Here is an 18,137-nt window from a genome sequence, read left to right as displayed (position 1 = left end):
TACGTGTGGCGTGCACACGGGGGTTTTTTAGGTTAGAGGGACCCCCCCTTGGGCGAAACGATAAAATACCTGACGGCTTACCAGAGAGGACATTATCATCGTTGATAAAGAACGTCCGTCCTCAGAGACCAAAAACAGGAAAAGTTAACGTAATATTGGTAAACTGCAGGAGTATCCAGGGCAAGGTTCCTGAATTAGTATCTCTTATTGAAGGAAATAGTGCGCATATAGTATTAGGAACGGAAAGTTGGTTAAAACCGGAAGTGAACAGTAACGAAATCCTAGACACAGAATGGAATATATACCGCAAGGATAGGATAAACGCCAATGGTGGAGGAGTATTTATAGCAGTAAAGAATTCAATAATATCCAGTGAAGTTATTAGCGAATGCGAACGTGAAATAATCTGGGTTAAGCTAAGTATCAAAGGTGGGTCAGATATGATAGTCGGATGCTTCTATAGACCACCTGCATCAGCAACCGTAGTAGTTGAGCGCCTCAGAGAGAACCTGCAGAACGTCGTGAAGAAGTTTCGTGATCATACTATTATAATAGGGGGAGACTTCAATCTACCAGGTATAGAATGGGATAGTCACACAATCAGAACTGGAGCCAGGGACAGAGACTCTTGTGACATTATCCTGACTGCCTTATCCGAGAATTACTTCGAGCAGATAGTTAGAGAACCAACTCGTGAAGCTAACGTTTTAGACCTCATAGCAACAAATAGACCGGAACTTTTCGACTCCGTGAATGTAGAAGAGGGTATCAGTGATCATAAGTCAGTGGTTGCATCAATGACTACAAGTGTAATAAGAAATGCCAAGAAAGGAAGGAAAATATATTTGCTTAACAAGAGTGATAGGGCACAAATCGCAGAATATCTGAGTGACCACCATCAAACGTTCATTTCTGAGGAAGAGGATGTGGAACAAAAATGGAAAAAATTCAGAAACATCGTCCAGTACGCCTTAGATAAGTTCGTACCGACTAAGGTCCAAAGCGAGGGGAAAGATCCACCGTGGTATAACAATCATGTACGAAAGGTACTACGGAAACAAAGAAAGCTTCATCATAGGTTTAAGAGTAGTCGAATCATAGCTGATAAGGAAAAGCTGAACGAAGCGAAAAAGAGCGTAAAGAGAGCAATGAGAGAAGCATTCAACGAATTCGAACATAAAACATTGGCAAACAATCTAAACAAGAACCCTAAAAAGTTTTGGTCATATGTAAAATCGGTAAGCGGATCTAAATCCCCTATTCAGTCACTCGTTGACCACGATGGCACCGAAACAGAGGACGACCGAAGAAAGGCAGAAATACTGAATTCAGTGTTCCGAAACTGTTTCACTGCGGAAAATCGTAACACGGTCCCTGACTTCAGCCGTCGCACAGACGCCAAAATGGAAAATATTGAAATAAACGATATCGGAATTGAAAAACAACTGCTATCACTTAGTAGCGGAAAAGCATCCGGACCAGACGAGATACCCTTAAGATTCTACAGTGATTATGCTAAAGAACTTGCCCCCTTTCTATCAGCAATTTATCGTAGATCGCTGGAAGAACGTAAAGTACCTAGCGACTGGAAGAAAGCGCAGGTCGTTCCCATTTGCAAGAAGGGTCATAAATCAGATGCGAATAATTATAGGCCTATTTCGCTTACGTCAATCTGTTGTAGAATAATGGAACATGTTTTGTGTTCTCGTATTATGACGTTCTTAGATAATACAAATCTCCTTCATCATAACCAACATGGATTCCGCAAACAGAGATCATGTGAAACTCAGCTCGCCCTATTTGCCCAAGAAATTCACAGTGCCGTAGACACTGGCGAGCAGATTGATGCCGTATTCCTGGACTTCAGGAAGGCATTTGATACGGTTCCGCACTTACGTTTAATGAAAAAAATACGAGCTTACGGAATATCGGACCAGGTTTGTGATTGGATTCAGGATTTCCTAGAAGAAAGAACTCAACATGTCATTCTTAACGGTTCAAAATCTGCAGATGTAGAGGTAATTTCGGGAGTACCGCAAGGAAGCGTGATAGGACCTTTATTGTTTACAATATACATAAATGACTTAGTTGACAACATCGGTAGCTCCGTGAGGCTATTTGCAGATGACACGGTTGTCTACAAGAAAGTAGCAACATCAGAAGACTCGTACGTACTCCAGGAAGACCTGCAGAGGATTAATGCATGGTGCGACAGCTGGCAGCTTTCCCTAAACGTAGATAAATGTAATATAATGCGCATACATAGGGGCAGAAATCCATTCCAGTACGATTATGCCATAGGTGGTAAATCATTGGAAGCGGTAACGACCGTAAAATACTTAGGAGTTACTATCCGGAGCGATCTGAAGTGGAATGATCACATAAAACAAATAGTGGGAAAAGCAGGCGCCAGGTTGAGATTCATAGGAAGAATTCTAAGAAAATGTGACTCATCGACGAAAGAAGTAGCTTACAAAACGCTTGTTCGTCCGATTCTTGAGTATTGCTCATCAGTATGGGACCCTTACCAGGTTGGATTAATAGAAGAGATAGACATGATCCAGCGAAAAGCAGCGCGATTCGTCATGGGGACATTTAGTCAGCGCGAGAGCGTTACGGAGATGCTGAACAAGCTCCAGTGGCGGACACTTCAAGAAAGGCGTTACGCAATACGGAGAGGTTTATTATCGAAATTACGAGAGAGCACATTCCGGGAAGAGATGGGCAACATATTACTACCGCCCACATATATCTCGCGTAATGATCACAACGAAAAGATCCGAGAAATTAGAGCAAATACGGAGACTTACAAGCAGTCGTTCTTCCCACGCACAATTCGTGAATGGAACAGGGAAGGGGGGATCAGATAGTGGTACAATAAGTACCCTCCGCCACACACCGTAAGGTGGCTCGCGGAGTATAGATGTAGATGTAGATGTAGATGTAACGCAATTATCATGTGGTATACGTCGGTAAAGAATACTGAAATTTTTCTCAAGGTTAGCGTCTATGTTATTTTTCTCTGAGCCAGCCGGCGCACGAGGCTGCCTGGGGTGCGAGTCATTGTCTGTTTCTTTGTTGGCGCACGTCGTTACTGGTATTAGGAGGCCTAACTTCTGCAAATTCGCCTTGCCGAGAGGGCCCAGCTCTGTTAGAAACCCGCCAGTTCTGATGAAATTCACGTCTGTCGTTTTGTCGGTAGTTTACATAGTTTCTTGTTTGTCAGTCATGTGGTGGAGAATTTCTCCCTGAATTACCACTGCATGGTGGACCGTTGTGTCTGAAGTTATTCTGTCTCCCGTGATAATAATTGTTCTGGTTGCCAAATTGTCTGTTTCTATGAGTGTCTCTGTCATATTCATTACTACGGAAATGCGATCTCTCTCTGTAACTATTACTCTGCCAGTGGTTGCCACACGGGTGGTGTCTCTTTTGGTCACGATTTACGTTATAAGAATAGCCTTGTTGTATATTATTTCTGTCATCGCGGAATTGTGACGGATGTGATCTGTAATTGTTGTGCTCCTGTTTTCGCGTTCCGCGATTGTCAGTGTCAATTTACAGTTCTTGTAACAGTCCTTGAAAAGCTTCAATGTCGTCTTTGCAACGTCCTGCCAAAATAATATGCCGTAAATGTTCAGGTAATTTGATTAAGCAAATGCGGATGAGTTCTGAGGGGCTGTATGGGTTTGACAGGTACTGATTCTTGTGCAACATGTCTTCAAAATATTTCACAAGACTGGAAAATTGTTCGAAATGTTTCATCATTTTGATGCCATGTTTTACTCGGTCTTGTGTGGCTTGAGACCAATATGCTGAGAGGAAGGCATGGTAAAATTCTCCTTCACTGTGGCAATCGTGAATGACCGATCGCATTCTTACAGCTGGTTCATTCTCTAAGTAGCCACACATAAATTCTAACCTGTGCTCCAATGACCAGTTGGGAGGAAAAAAATGAGAGAATTGATGGAGCCACGCTTGTGGATGAATGTCGTTGGCAGAATTCTTAAACGTTTTGAATTTACGTGTAGTAATGAACAACTTATAGTCAAAATCATCGTGTCGGCGAGTAGCATATCGGTCATTGTTACGTCGTGTCGGCGGTTCCATCTCAAAATTCGGTGCACCTTGCCAATTTCTTTCATATTTTCCGAAATGCCCTGTGTTATTATTTTGTGGATTTTCCGTATTTCTAAATTCCTCTTCCTGTGTTGGAGCTCGAGTATCCTCTGAAATATGAAATTTTTGTATTACTTGTGCCAACTGATCTTGTACTTCCCACATTTCTCTTTTGTATTGCGTATTAATCTGATTCTGATTTTGTTTGAATTTCTTAATTTGTTCATACTATTCTGTGTCAGTGATGGCTACAGGTCTTGTGTCATTCAGATCATCATCTACCTTCGCAGATAAGTTAGTGACCTGATCCGAAAGTTCGGCTACTTTCTCCGATAGTGAACACATTTCCTCAGTGTGTTTTTCTGAACCAAGTTTCAGAGTGTCCATTTGTGTTGAAATCGAATCTACTGTGTCCTTTAAGTTTTCTTGAGTTTTTGCCAGTTGCGTAACCGAATCGATAGATGCAACTGAGTCAATTTCAGCCGACAAGATCTCATGATTTTCATGAACGATGGTTTGCAGTTCTTTTATGGCTGCTTCGTGATTCTGTAACGCATTTTCATGCCGCGAAAAAATAGGTTGAAAATGCTCACAAATTTTTGTTTTTACGTCATTACAGACTTTTTGACATTTCGATTCAATGTTATGTAACTCAGTAGTTAAATCTTCACGTGTTTGTTCAAATGTGGTGTCTAACTTCCGAAGATTTTGTTCCATTGCAAAATGGAAAATTAGAAAACACATTAACATACCACTGAAAATGATATCTAATTAATTGCAAGCGCAGCTGCGAAATACTTGGTGCAAATTTACATACGTGCCACACCTGTTTTACTGTACAACAATGAAAGACTGCAACTACAAAGGATATTCTCTCTACAATTACGCACTAGCAATAAACAAAATCTACACTAATTACACAAACTACAAGAAAAAATCAGAAGATTCCAGTGAGGTATCCTCGGCTAAGGGTCGACATATGAAACGTCCCCTTTGAACAATTATACAAGACTGTGCTTAAACTGACACACAATTTTTTTTTAGCGCAACGCAATCTGACTTTCAGATATCCCTACAAAGGAATGGCCCTGACTAACATTAAACTATACGTTTTACAAATCACTTACCTCACCAAAAATCTTCATTACTCCAACTACTGCAATACAGCGAGCGCCACTACTGCCAGCTAAATAAAAGATTCAAACTACTGAAGGCACTAACTACTGATAGGGATAGTTAGCAAATGAAAGATATTAATAGAGAACAAACAATGTATTTACCTTAATAGTCATAATATACTCCTGGAAATGGAAAAAAGAACACATTGACACCGGTGTGTCAGACCCACCATACTTGCTCCGGACACTGCGAGAGGGCTGTACAAGCAATGATCACACGCACGGCACAGCGGACACACCAGGAACCGCGGTGTTGGCCGTCGAATGGCGCTAGCTGCGCAGCATTTGTGCACCGACGCCGTCAGTGTCAGCCAGTTTGCCGTGGCATACGGAGACCCATCGCAGTCTTTAACACTGGTAGCATGCCGCGACAGCGTGGACGTGAACCGTATGTGCAGTTGACGGACTTTGAGCGAGGGCGTATAGTGGGGATGCGGGAGGCCGGGTGGACGTACCGCCGAATTGCTCAACACGTGGGGCGTGAGGTCTCCACAGTACATCGATGTTGTCGCCACTGGTTGGTGGAAGGTGCACGTGCCCGTCGACCTGGGACCGGACCGCAGCGACGCACGGATGCACGCCAAGACCGTAGGATCCTACGCAGTGCCGTAGGGGAACGCACCGCCACTTCCCAGTAAATTAGGGACACTGTTGCTCCTGGGGTATCGGCGAGGACCATTCGCAACCGTCTCCATGAAGCTGGGCTACGGTCCCGCACACCGTTAGGCCGTCTTCCGCTCACGCTCCAACATCGTGCAGCCCGCCTCCAGTGGTGTCGCGACAGGCGTGAATGGAGGGACGAATGGAGACGTGTCGTCTTCAGCGATGAGAGTCGCTCCTGCCTTGATTCCAATGATGGTCGTATGCGTGTTTGGCGCCGTGCAGGTGAGCGCCACAATCAGGACTGCATACGACCGAGGCACACAGGGCCAACACCCGGCATCATGGTGTGGGGAGCGATCTCCTACACTGGCCGTACACCACTGGTGATCGTCGAGGGGACACTGAATAGTGCACGGTACATCCAAACCGTCATCGAACTCATCGTTCTACCATTCCTAGACCGGCAAGGGAATTTGCTGTTCCAACAGGACAATGCACGTCCGCATGTATCCCGTGCCACCCAACGTGCTCTAGAAGGTGTAAGTCAGCTACCCTGGCCAGCAAGATCTCCGGATCTGTCCCCCATTGAGCATGTTTGGGACTGGATGAAGCGTCGTTTCACGCGGTCTGCACGTCCAGCACGAACTCTGGTCCAACTGAGGCGCCAGGTGGAAATGGCATGGCAAGCCGTTCCACAGGACTACATCCAGCATCTCTACGATCGTCTCCATGGGAGAATAGCAGCCTGCATTGCTGCGAAAGGTGGATATACACTGTACTAGTGCCGACATTGTGCATGCTCTGTTGCCTGTGTCTATGTGCCTGTGGTTCTGTCAGTGTGATCATGTGATGTATCTGACCCCAGGAATGTGTCAATAAAGTTTCCCCTTCCTGGGACAATGAATTCACGGTGTTCTTATTTCAATTTCCAGGAGTGTATATATAGCAGTTCATGACAAATTACAAAACTCCGCCATCTCTCTCCCCACATCCACCACTGCTGGCGGCTCACCTACAACTGCGCAACGCTACGCGCTGTTCACATTCAGCTGCCGCTGCCCAACACTACAATGGCAGACAACAATGCAAACTAGCCACAGACTGCACACAGCACAGCCAGTGATTTTCGCACAGAGCGCTACGTAACGTTGCCAATAAGAAAACATAAACAGCCTACTTACATAGCCGAACGCTACGTAACGTTGCCAATAAGAAAACATAAACAGCCTACTTACACTATCCTCTATTAAGCATTATCTGTTTGTTAGCGTGGAATTGTTTCGTTTTGTATTCTTTATTGTTTGTTTTCAAAAAAATGTTCAAATATGTGTGAAATCTTATCGGACTTAACTGCTAAGGTCATCAGTCCACAAACTTACACACTACTTAAACTAAATTATCCTAAGGACAAACACACACACCCATGCCTGATGGAGGACTCGAACCTCCGTCGGGACCAGCCGCACAGTCCATGACTGCGGCTCCTTAGACCACTCGGCTAATCCCACGCGGCATTCTTTGTTTTATCTGTGTCCATCTTTGAGTTATTCAAATGTTTTAATCGCCATGTTCGGACAGTTTAATGGTCTGGAAAAACTGAAATATTGCAACATCTTAGCAGACGTCATACACCTCAGGACTGTGTGTGCGAGAGGTTAGTTGCTTGTTGTGCATGTTTTATAAATACTTTTAATGCGTGTGGAGCATGTGTTCCTAATTCTTATTTAGTTGTGTTAAGATTTGCGGCCAGAAGTTGTAGCGAACAATGTGGTGAATTCTCTGCTTAGAAAACCAAATCTTATCGTTTATAGACACCGAATTATAACACAAACGTAAATGTTTGCCAACTACAGATATATACTCTTTTCTGTGATATCAGGAAGAATGAATATTTGGTCCATAAAGGACGGCACCAAAAGGGCTACGGCTGTTGATAAATACACTCCTGGAAATTGAAATAAGAACACTGTGAATTCATTGTCCCAGGAAGGGGAAACTTTATTGACACATTCCTGGGGTCAGATACATCACATGATCACACTGACAGAACCACAGGCACATAGACACAGGCAACAGAGCATGCACAATGTCGGCACTAGTACAGTGTATATCCACCTTTCGCAGCAATGCAGGCTGCTATTCTCCCATGGAGACGATCGTAGAGATGCTGCATGTAGTCCTGTGGAACGGCTTGCCATGCCATTTCCACCTGGCGCCTCAGTTGGAGCAGCGTTCGTGCTGGACGTGCAGACCGCGTGAAACGACGCTTCATCCAGTCCCAAACATGCTCAATGGGGGACAGATCCGGAGATCTTGATGGCCAGGGTAGCTGACTTACACCTTCTAGAGCACGTTGGGTGGCACGGGATACATGCGGACGCGCATTGTCCTGTTGGAACAGCAAGTTCCCTTGCCGGTCTAGGAATGGAAGAACGATGAGTTCGATGACGGTTTGGATGTACCGTGCACTATTCAGTGTCCCCTCGACGATCACCAGTGGTGTACGGCCAGTGTAGGAGATCGCTCCCCACACCATGATGCCGGGTGTTGGCCCTGTGTGCCTCGGTCGTATGCAGTCCTGATTGTGGCGCTCACTTGCACGGCGCCAAACACGCATACGACCATCATTGGCATCAAGGCAGAAGCGACTCTCATCGCTGAAGACGACACGTCTCCATTCGTCCCTCCATTCACGCCTGTCGCGACACCACTGGAGGCGGGCTGCACGATGTTGGAGCGTGAGCGGAAGACGGCCTAACGGTGTGCGGGACCGTAGCCCAGCTTCATGGAGACGGTTGCGAATGGTCCTCGCCGATATCCCAGGAGCAACAGTGTCCCTAATTTGCTGGGAAGTGGCGGTGCGGTCCCCTACGGCACTGCGTAGGATCCTACGGTCTTGGCGTGCATCCGTGCGTCGCTGCGGTCCGGTCCCAGGTCGACGGGCACGTGCACCTTCCGCCGACCACTGGCGACAACATCGATGTACTGTGGAGACCTCACGCCCCACGTGTTGAGCAATTCGGCGGTACGTCCACCCGGCCTCCCGCATGCCCACTATACGCCCTCGCTCAAAGTCCGTCAACTGCACATACGGTTCACGTCCACGCTGTCGCGGCATGCTACTAGTGTTAAAGACTGCGATGGAGCTCCGTATGCCACGGCAAACTGGCTGACACTGACGGCGGCGGTGCACAAATGCTGCGCAGCTAGCGCCATTCGACGGCCAACACCGCGGTTCCTGGTGTGTCCGCTGTGCCGTGCGTGTGATCATTGCTTGTACAGCCCTCTCGCAGTGTCCGGAGCAAGTATGGTGGGTCTGACACACCGGTGTCAATGTGTTCTTTTTTCCATTTCCAGGAGTGTATAAATAGAACATTATAAACGTATTGGGCATAGCAACGATCACTATTTATAAAATGTTATATAGAACACCCTTCATCGCAAAAAACACTTTTACCCATAAGCGGTGAGCGGTTTCGATCCAATGTGTATTATCTTCGGAGTATACTCTGTAACTGAGAGTACAACATAATAGAGGCAAGCATGTAACCACAATAAACATTATGTTAACAATAAGTTACATGATATTACACCCGGTGAGGACGTGTGGAGACGAAGGCATGGAGCAGGAACTGATGTTGACTACTGACTAAGTGGCAGCGTCATGGAGTTAACTATGAGGGGTATTCGCAAAGTAAAATCCGATATGGCGCGAAATGGAAACCACAGCGAAAATTCAATGGATCTTTGCGCAGACGTGGTGGACTGTGTCTGTAGAATGCCCGTCGATCGCTTCAAGTCGCTCTTTTCAATTCAGAGCCCAAAGTGATTACGAAGAAACGCCTAAAACAACAATGTCTCCCTCCAAGTATGTGGGTTTGGTGGGAATTTTCGCCTGAAGCTATACAGCCCACATAACATTTCTTTCTTCAAGATAATTTTCATCCGCATTCTGTAGGGACAATGACGACGCTCCTGCAGTATTTTCGATGGGAATTGTTTTATCACCCACAATACAGCCCTTAATTGGCTCCCTCAGTTGTTCATCTCTGCTCACACGAACCGCTGGCTACGAAGACAACATTTTGGCACAATCAACGATAGGCCGACCAGCGTAAAGAACTGGCGGAAGGCACAGGAGGCTGCTTTCTGTGACGAGTGTAGTGGAATATCTGTACAACGCCACGACAAGTGTCTAAGTTGGAGCGGCGACTGTTTAGAGAGGTAACTGTTGCAAATAAAAAATTTTTGATTTTCATAGTGGTTTCCATTTCGCGACCGATCGGATCTTACTTTCCGGACAGCTCCGTAACTCTCTCCTTTTACATGTCACTAAATACTGACGATCACATATTTCACGAAATATTTTCAGACTTGTATATTAAGCTACTTCCTATGTGTTTTAGCCCCAACACAGAAAACATTTTCAAAGCGCAATTTGTAATTAAATTCAAAACAGTGACTACACAGCATTCTGTACGTATTATTAAGGTGTCCATATTGCAGGTGATGCTAGACAACAGTAATGTTAATTTTCTACATTGTGTAATACGGCATACAATGTTAATGCTCGGCACTGAAGGACGACTTGCACCCAGTGAAAATATAAAGACCACACGAGCCCGAACCGGCAGTACGGCAGCGTCGTAGCATCTTTGGTCGTTATCGATCAGTAGTCCGTGTCGTTAACACAGAAGTAACCAGCGGCGTCCTACAGCACATCTTTGGGGTGCACAAAATCCGACAGAGGACGGTCCACTGACGTGTTGATTGCTGTCAGTGGCTAGTCAGTTGTACTGCTTCATGTTATATTGTGTAAAATTTCAACTGTGTACGTCATAAATTGTTATTTAAATAATTTACGATAATACCCAGCATAGTATTAAGGTTTATATTCATGTTGTATGTTATGTATCGCATATGTTGGATCCTATTGATTAAAGATGGCGTGGGGCGGCAGGCAAGAGTGGGCATCTGCGATTTAACTCCATGGCACCACGAAGCAGTTGACATCAGTAGGTAGTATTCACAGTCCGTGCTCCATGACATCGTCTGCACACATCACTGGGTATGAAATCGTACAATTTATTTCAACGTAACGTTTATTACATTAATCTGTTGTACTCTAAATTACAAAGTATGGTCCGAAGATCATCCACAGGGAGCGAAATAGTCATCACTTATGAATAACAATGTTTTTAAGCGTCAAGATAGTTATACTTAATATTTTAGAAATAAAACAGTTTACTGCGTCAGTCACTTGTTTATTTTCCTGCAATTAATTGTGAGAAAGCAAAGTGACTTTGGAAAGAGATTTCGAAGAGGACTTCAGTGACATAATATGTCATAAACTTGATCAAATAATGACAAAATAACAGTGCGACAAAACATTTTCCCGTCGTCAGGAGATGTGGTCCCACAAAGGTTTTGCCCAGTTGTACCAAATGTAAGTGAACACCTAACTGAGGAACGGTTAGTGTGTATGCATGTGCATTTGCAGTTCACCAGTCTGTGTACTCTACTGTTGTGACGATCAGAAAACTCGCTCCTGAAGCTATTCACCTTTACAGCGTATACCACAGATGAAATCACGGATAAGACTTTTGTTTATAGCTAACAACATCAAATTGTTACAGCAGCGAAGCGAGACTTATCCCGATCGTGCCAAGTCTTTGCGGTCTTCCTCTGCAAACTCCATAAAAAAATTTAAGATTGTGGAAGTATGAACATTTTAGCGAAGGTAACACGCAAGCAGTGTTCCTCTACGAGGCATCTTGATTGTACGTGTTGGATGAACCATAGGAGTGTTCTACGAATACTAAACTCCTGGAAATGGAAAAAAGAACACATTGACACCGGTGTGTCAGACCCACCATACTTGCTCCGGACACTGCGAGAGGGCTGTACAAGCAATGATCACACGCACGGCACAGCGGACACACCAGGAACCGCGGTGTTGGCCGTCGAATGGCGCTAGCTGCGCAGCATTTGTGCACCGCCGCCGTCAGTGTCAGCCAGTTTGCCGTGGCATACGGAGCTCCATCGCAGTCTTTAACACTGGTAGCATGCCGCGACAGCGTGGACGTGAACCGTATGTGCAGTTGACGGACTTTGTGCGAGGGCGTATAGTGGGCATGCGGGAGGCCGGGTGGACGTACCGCCGAATTGCTCAACACGTGGGGCGTGAGGTCTCCACAGTACATCGATGTTGTCGCCAGTGGTCGGCGGAAGGTGCACGTGCCCGTCGACCTGGGACCGGACCGCAGCGACGCACGGATGCACGCCAAGACCGTAGGATCCTACGCAGTGCCGTAGGGGACCGCACCGCCACTTCCCAGCAAATTAGGGACACTGTTGCTCCTGGGGTATCGGCGAGGACCATTCGCAACCGTCTCCATGAAGCTGGGCTACGGTCCCGCACACCGTTAGGCCGTCTTCCGCTCACGCCCCAACATCGTGCAGCCCGCCTCCAGTGGTGTCGCGACAGGCGTGAATGGAGGGACGAATGGAGACGTGTCGTCTTCAGCGATGAGAGTCGCTTCTGCCTTGGTGCCAATGATGGTCGTATGCGTGTTTGGCGCCGTGCAGGTGAGCGCCACAATCAGGACTGCATACGACCGAGGCACACAGGGCCAACACCCGGCATCATGGTGTGGGGAGCGATCTCCTACACTGGCCGTACACCACTGGTGATCGTCGAGGGGACACTGAATAGTGCACGGTACATCCAAACCGTCATCGAACCCATCGTTCTACCATTCCTAGACCGGCAAGGGAACTTGCTGTTCCAACAGGACAATTCACGTCCGCATGTATCCCGTGCCACCCAACGTGCTCTAGAAGGTGTAAGTCAGCTACCCTGGCCATCAAGATCTCCGGATCTGTCCCCCATTGAGCATGTTTGGGACTGGATGAAGCGTCGTCTCACGCGGTCTGCACGTCCAGCACGAACGCTGGTCCAACTGAGGCGCCAGCTGGAAATGGCATGGCAAGCCGTTCCACAGGACTACATGCAGCATCTCTACGATCGTCTCCATGGGAGAATAGCAGCCTGCATTGCTGCGAAAGGTGGATATACACTGTACTAGTGCCGACATTGTGCATGCTCTGTTGCCTGTGTCTATGTGCCTGTGGTTCTGTCAGTGTGATCATGTGATGTATCTGACCCCAGGAATGTGTCAATAAAGTTTCCCCTTCCTGGGACAATGAATTCACGGTGTTCTTATTTCAATTTCCAGGAGTGTATATTCCCACGCATTCCATCCTTTCCACATTTAGCTCCATCAACAATTTCATGGTAATGACTCAAAATCCGAATGGTATCTACGAAAACTGCACAGACTGCAAAGTGATGTAGCGTTTCAATGCAAAATATTTTTAACAGATTAAGCATCGTTTACAAACCGTAGGCAATTTCGTTTTTGTGGTACGAACTATTGGTCAGCTGATAATTCATTCTGGGTGGGAGAAGTGTATAAACTACGACTTCTTTCGCCAACGTGTGCTATGAGCTTTGTAAGGATCGCATTGGTCCTTCTTTTATTGTTAGGGCTCTAAATACCCACACATATCAATAGTTCCTACCAGACATGCTGCCGTAACTATCGGAAGGCATACCACTGCACTGGACATAAAGCAATCCATTAAGTACCAACACAACGGTTATCCAGGCCGTTCCATAAATAAGAGATCTACACTCAACATTTAGGTACCGTTTGATAGACTATTCGTGGAAACACAAAAATGGCCTGCATGCTCACAGACACAACGCCTTTGGAATGCTGACTAGAGTGAAAAACAGAGAGGACCACAAGGAAACATCGACGACTTACGAAGGCACCAAGTAACACGATCCCATGCAGCCATAAGTCCAAATAAGAGTCAAGGGGCAGTATTATCAGTCCAGATTACAGTCGTAATAATAAACACACGAACAGTATCTGAATTACGTTTTTGCTCTCATGCAGCACAGTAAGGAAGACGTTTGCGGAACCTCTTCTCCTGATGAGGTGACACTGGTTTACAATGCTGTTATTCTTGTATTATTTTATCCAGTTCCACATTTGTCGTTGAAACCTCTTCAAAAGATTTTTCTAATATCTCATAAATAAGTCTATGATTTGGTCAATACAAACTAGGTGTTGTAATTCGGCAGTTATTAAAATTACTTGCATACGCCAGAAAATAATATGGTGTGTAGTATTCTCATTTGTGTATTTTCTTATCAAACTGGATTTTATTGAACTTCGGTTTAAGAAATCGTACTTATGAAGCTAAAATCACGCTCACACTTCAAGCAGAAACTTCTAATAATCATTACCCATATTCCCAAAAATCCTGTTAACGTCATCATTTCAAAGAACGTTTCAATGACATTTACACTACCCACGATTAAAGGAACAGTAGATACGCAGATAGGCGGAGTACTATAAAACACGTCAAATATTTGCCTTAGCCGGAAGACACATTTCGTCAAGAACGCAACCAAGATCAGAGTGGTAAGGGAGGGGGACGAGGGGGGGGGGAGGTTACGGGGATACTGATTTGCTTCGTGGAAATGGGTGGGGTAAAGGAAGTGAAGCATAGTTTCTTAAAAATTCAAACTTATAACTACTGAAAAAAATTGTTTGTTAATCACTAAGGCTACCACGCTATAACATGGACATACTACTAACTGTGACAATATGTTTGTATGAGACATACAAACATTATTATTAAACATACATTATTTTTCTGTCACGTAGATAACGTTCACGTACATGCGATTACTTTGTAACTCACATTTCAGTAGTTTTTCACGCTGGCTGTAAACACCAGAAAAAAATACCGCGAATTGAAGATTACGGCACTACTGGAAAGTTACAGAATCCAGAGTAATCGGGCATTTTCAGTCGCATGGAGAACTTTTTTTTTCCTGGTCCACTACGAATACCTTTCATGTGCCAACCACTTCATATCAGAGAAACACTTTCAACCTACGTTCTTTATTATTTTTTGGATGTATTCCTCTCTCTGTCTTCCTCTACAGTTTTCGCCCTTTACAACTCCATCTAGTACCATGGAAGTCATTCCCTGATGGCTTAACAGATGTCCTGTCATCCTCTCCCTTCTCCTTGTCACTGTTATCCATCTATTCCTTTCCTCCCCGATTCTGCACAGCACCTCCCCAAACCTCACCTTATCAGTCCACTAAAGTTCCAAAATTCGTCTGTAGCACCAAACATCATGTGCTTCAATTCTCTTCTGTACCGGTTTTCCCAATGTCCATGTTTCACTACCACATAATGCTGTGCTCCAAACATACATTCTCAGAAATTTCTTCCTCAAATTAAGGCCTATGCATGATACTAGCAGACTTCTATTCGCCAGGAATGTCCTTTTTCCAGTATTAGTCTGCTTTTGATGTGCTCCTTGCTCCGTCCATCATTGGTTATTTGGGTGCCTAGCCAGCAGAATTCCTTAACTTCATCTATTTAGTGACTATCAATCCTGATATTAAGTTTCTCGCTGTTCTCATTTCTGCTTATTGTCATTACTTTCGTCTGTCTTCGATTTACTCTCAATCCACATTCTGTACTCCGTCTGTTCATTCCATTCAGCAGATCACTCAAGATACCAGTGTTGTCATCAGCAAATAGTATCATTGATATCCTTCCACCTTGAATTTTAATTCCACTCCAGAACCTTATGTCTCACACCCTTCTTAATCCGAGCACTTCGTTCTTGTTCGTCTACTCTTGTTATTCCCTCTTCGCTCTTGTTCATATCGTAGATTAACTGTCTGACCCTATAGCTTACCCCTGTTTTCCTCAGAATTTCGAACATCTTACACCACTTTACATTGCCGGACGCTTTTTCTAGGTCGTAAAATTCCACGAACGTGTTTTAATTTTTCTATAGCCTTGCTTCAATTATCAGCCGCAACGTCAGAATTGTCTCTCTGGTACCTTTACCTTTCCTAAAGCCAACTGATCTTCATCTAACACACTCCCTTAATTTTCTTTGCCATTCTTATGTATACAATTCTTGTAAGTAACTTGGATGCATGAGCTGTTAAGCTGATACTGCAATAATTCTCACACCTGTCAGCTCTTTCAGTCTTCGGAATTGTGTGGATAATATTTTTACGAAAGTCAGATGGTATGTCGCCAGACTCATGCATTCTACACACCAACGTGAATAGTAGTTTTGTTGCCACTTCGCCCAATGATTTTAGAAATTCTGATGGAATGTTATCTATCTCTTCTGCCTTATTTGAGCTTAAATCCTCCAAAGCTCTTTTAAATTCTGATTCTAGTACTGGATCCCCTGTATCTCCTAAATAGATTCTTCTTCCTGCTTCTGTCACATCAGTCAAACCTTCCCCCTCATAGATGCCTTCCTCTTTCCACCTAAGCGCTCTCTCCTCTGCATTTAACAGTGGAAATCCCGTTGCAATCTCAATGTTACTACCCTTGCTTTTAATTTCACCAATGGTTGTTTTGACTTTTCTGTATGCTGAATCTGCCCTTCCGACAATCATTTCTTTTTAGATTTTTTCACATTTTTTTAAGCAGCCACTTCGTTTTAGCTTCCCTTCACTTCTTGTTTATTTCATTCCTCGCGACTTTTATTTCTATATTCTTGAAGTTCAAAAGAACATTTTTGTACTTCCTTCTTTCATCGATCAATTTAAGTACTTCTTCTGTTACCCGTGGTTTCTTCGCAGTTACCTCCTTTGTACCCATGTTTTTCTTTCCAACTTCTAAGATATCCATTTTTAGAGATGACCATTCGTCTTCAACTGTACTGCCTACTGATCTATTCCTTATTGCTGTATCTATAACCTTAGAGAACTTCAAGCTTATCTCGTCATCCCTTAGTACTTCTGTATTCCACTTCTTTGCCTATTGATTCTTCCTGACTTATCTCTTAAACTTCAGCCTACTCTTCAAGCTACTACATCGTGATCTAAGTCTATATCTGCTTCTGGGTACGCCTTAAATCCAGTATCTGGTTTCGGAATCTCTTTCTGACCTTGATGTAATCCAAATGAAATCTTCCTGTATCACTGGGCCTTCTCAAAGTACACCTCCTCCTCTTGTGATTCTTGAACAAAATATTCACTATTGCTAGCTGAAATTTATTATAGAGTTCAATTAGTCTTTCTCCTCTCTCATTCCTTGTCCCAAGCCTATATTCCCCTGTAACTTCTTCTACGCCTTTCCCTACAGCTGCATTCCAGTCCCGCATGACTATTAGATTTTCATCTCCCTTTGGGTACTGTATTACCCTTTCAATTTCCTCATACACTTTCTCTATCTCTTCATTTTCTGCTTGCGACGTCGGCATGTATATCTGAGCTATCGTTGTCGGTGCTGGTTTGCTGTTGATTCTGATAAGAACAATCGTATCACTAAAATATTCGCAAACTCTCTGTCCTACCTTCCTATTCAGAACGATTCCTACTCCCGTTATACCATTTTCTGATGCTCTTGATATTACCCTATACTCATCTGACCAGAAATCCCTGTCTTCTTTCCATTTCACCTAACTGACCCTCACTATATCTAGATTGAAACTTTGCATTTCCCTTTTCAGATTTTCTAGCTTCCCTACCGGGTTCAAGCTTCTGACATTCCACGCCCCGACTCGTAGAACGTTAACCTTTCGTTGGTTGTTCAATCTTTTTCTCATGGTTACCACCTCTTGTCAGTCCCTTCCCGGAGATCCTACCACGCACCAGCTGAAGAAGAAAACGGACAAGAGCAGTCTAGGCAGTCTCCTTAGTAGTTTCGTTACATCTTGTAGGCGTTATGCCAAAAAAACGCAGTCTGTGGTTGGAATTTTCCAGAAATTACTTGTGTTTGTTGGCTCCAATTGGAGATACTCGCAATTATAGTCCCTAGGTATTTAGTTGAATAGTCAGTGATTTATCGTGTAACGGATATTTAATGGATTTATTTTAGTACTCATATGGACGATATGGACTGGGGGAAAGGAACGAAAGAGGACGTCACTTGGTAGAATTTTGGCAGTCCAGATATTAATCATCGCGAACACTTGGTTTAAGAATCATGAAAGAAGATTGTACACGTGGAAGAGATCTGGAGACACCGTTAGGTTTCAGACTGAGTGTAGAATTGTAAGACTGAAATTTAGGTACCAGATTTGAAATTGTAAGACATTTCCAGTGGCAGATGTTCACTCTGACCACAATTTATTGGTTATGAACTGTAGATTAAAACTGAAGAAATT

Source organism: Schistocerca cancellata, chromosome 5 (assembly GCF_023864275.1).
Source record: "Schistocerca cancellata isolate TAMUIC-IGC-003103 chromosome 5, iqSchCanc2.1, whole genome shotgun sequence".
NCBI classification, from domain to species: Eukaryota; Metazoa; Arthropoda; class Insecta; order Orthoptera; family Acrididae; genus Schistocerca; species Schistocerca cancellata.
The sequence above is the reverse complement of the archived record's forward strand: the minus strand, read 5'-3'. Positions refer to the sequence as shown.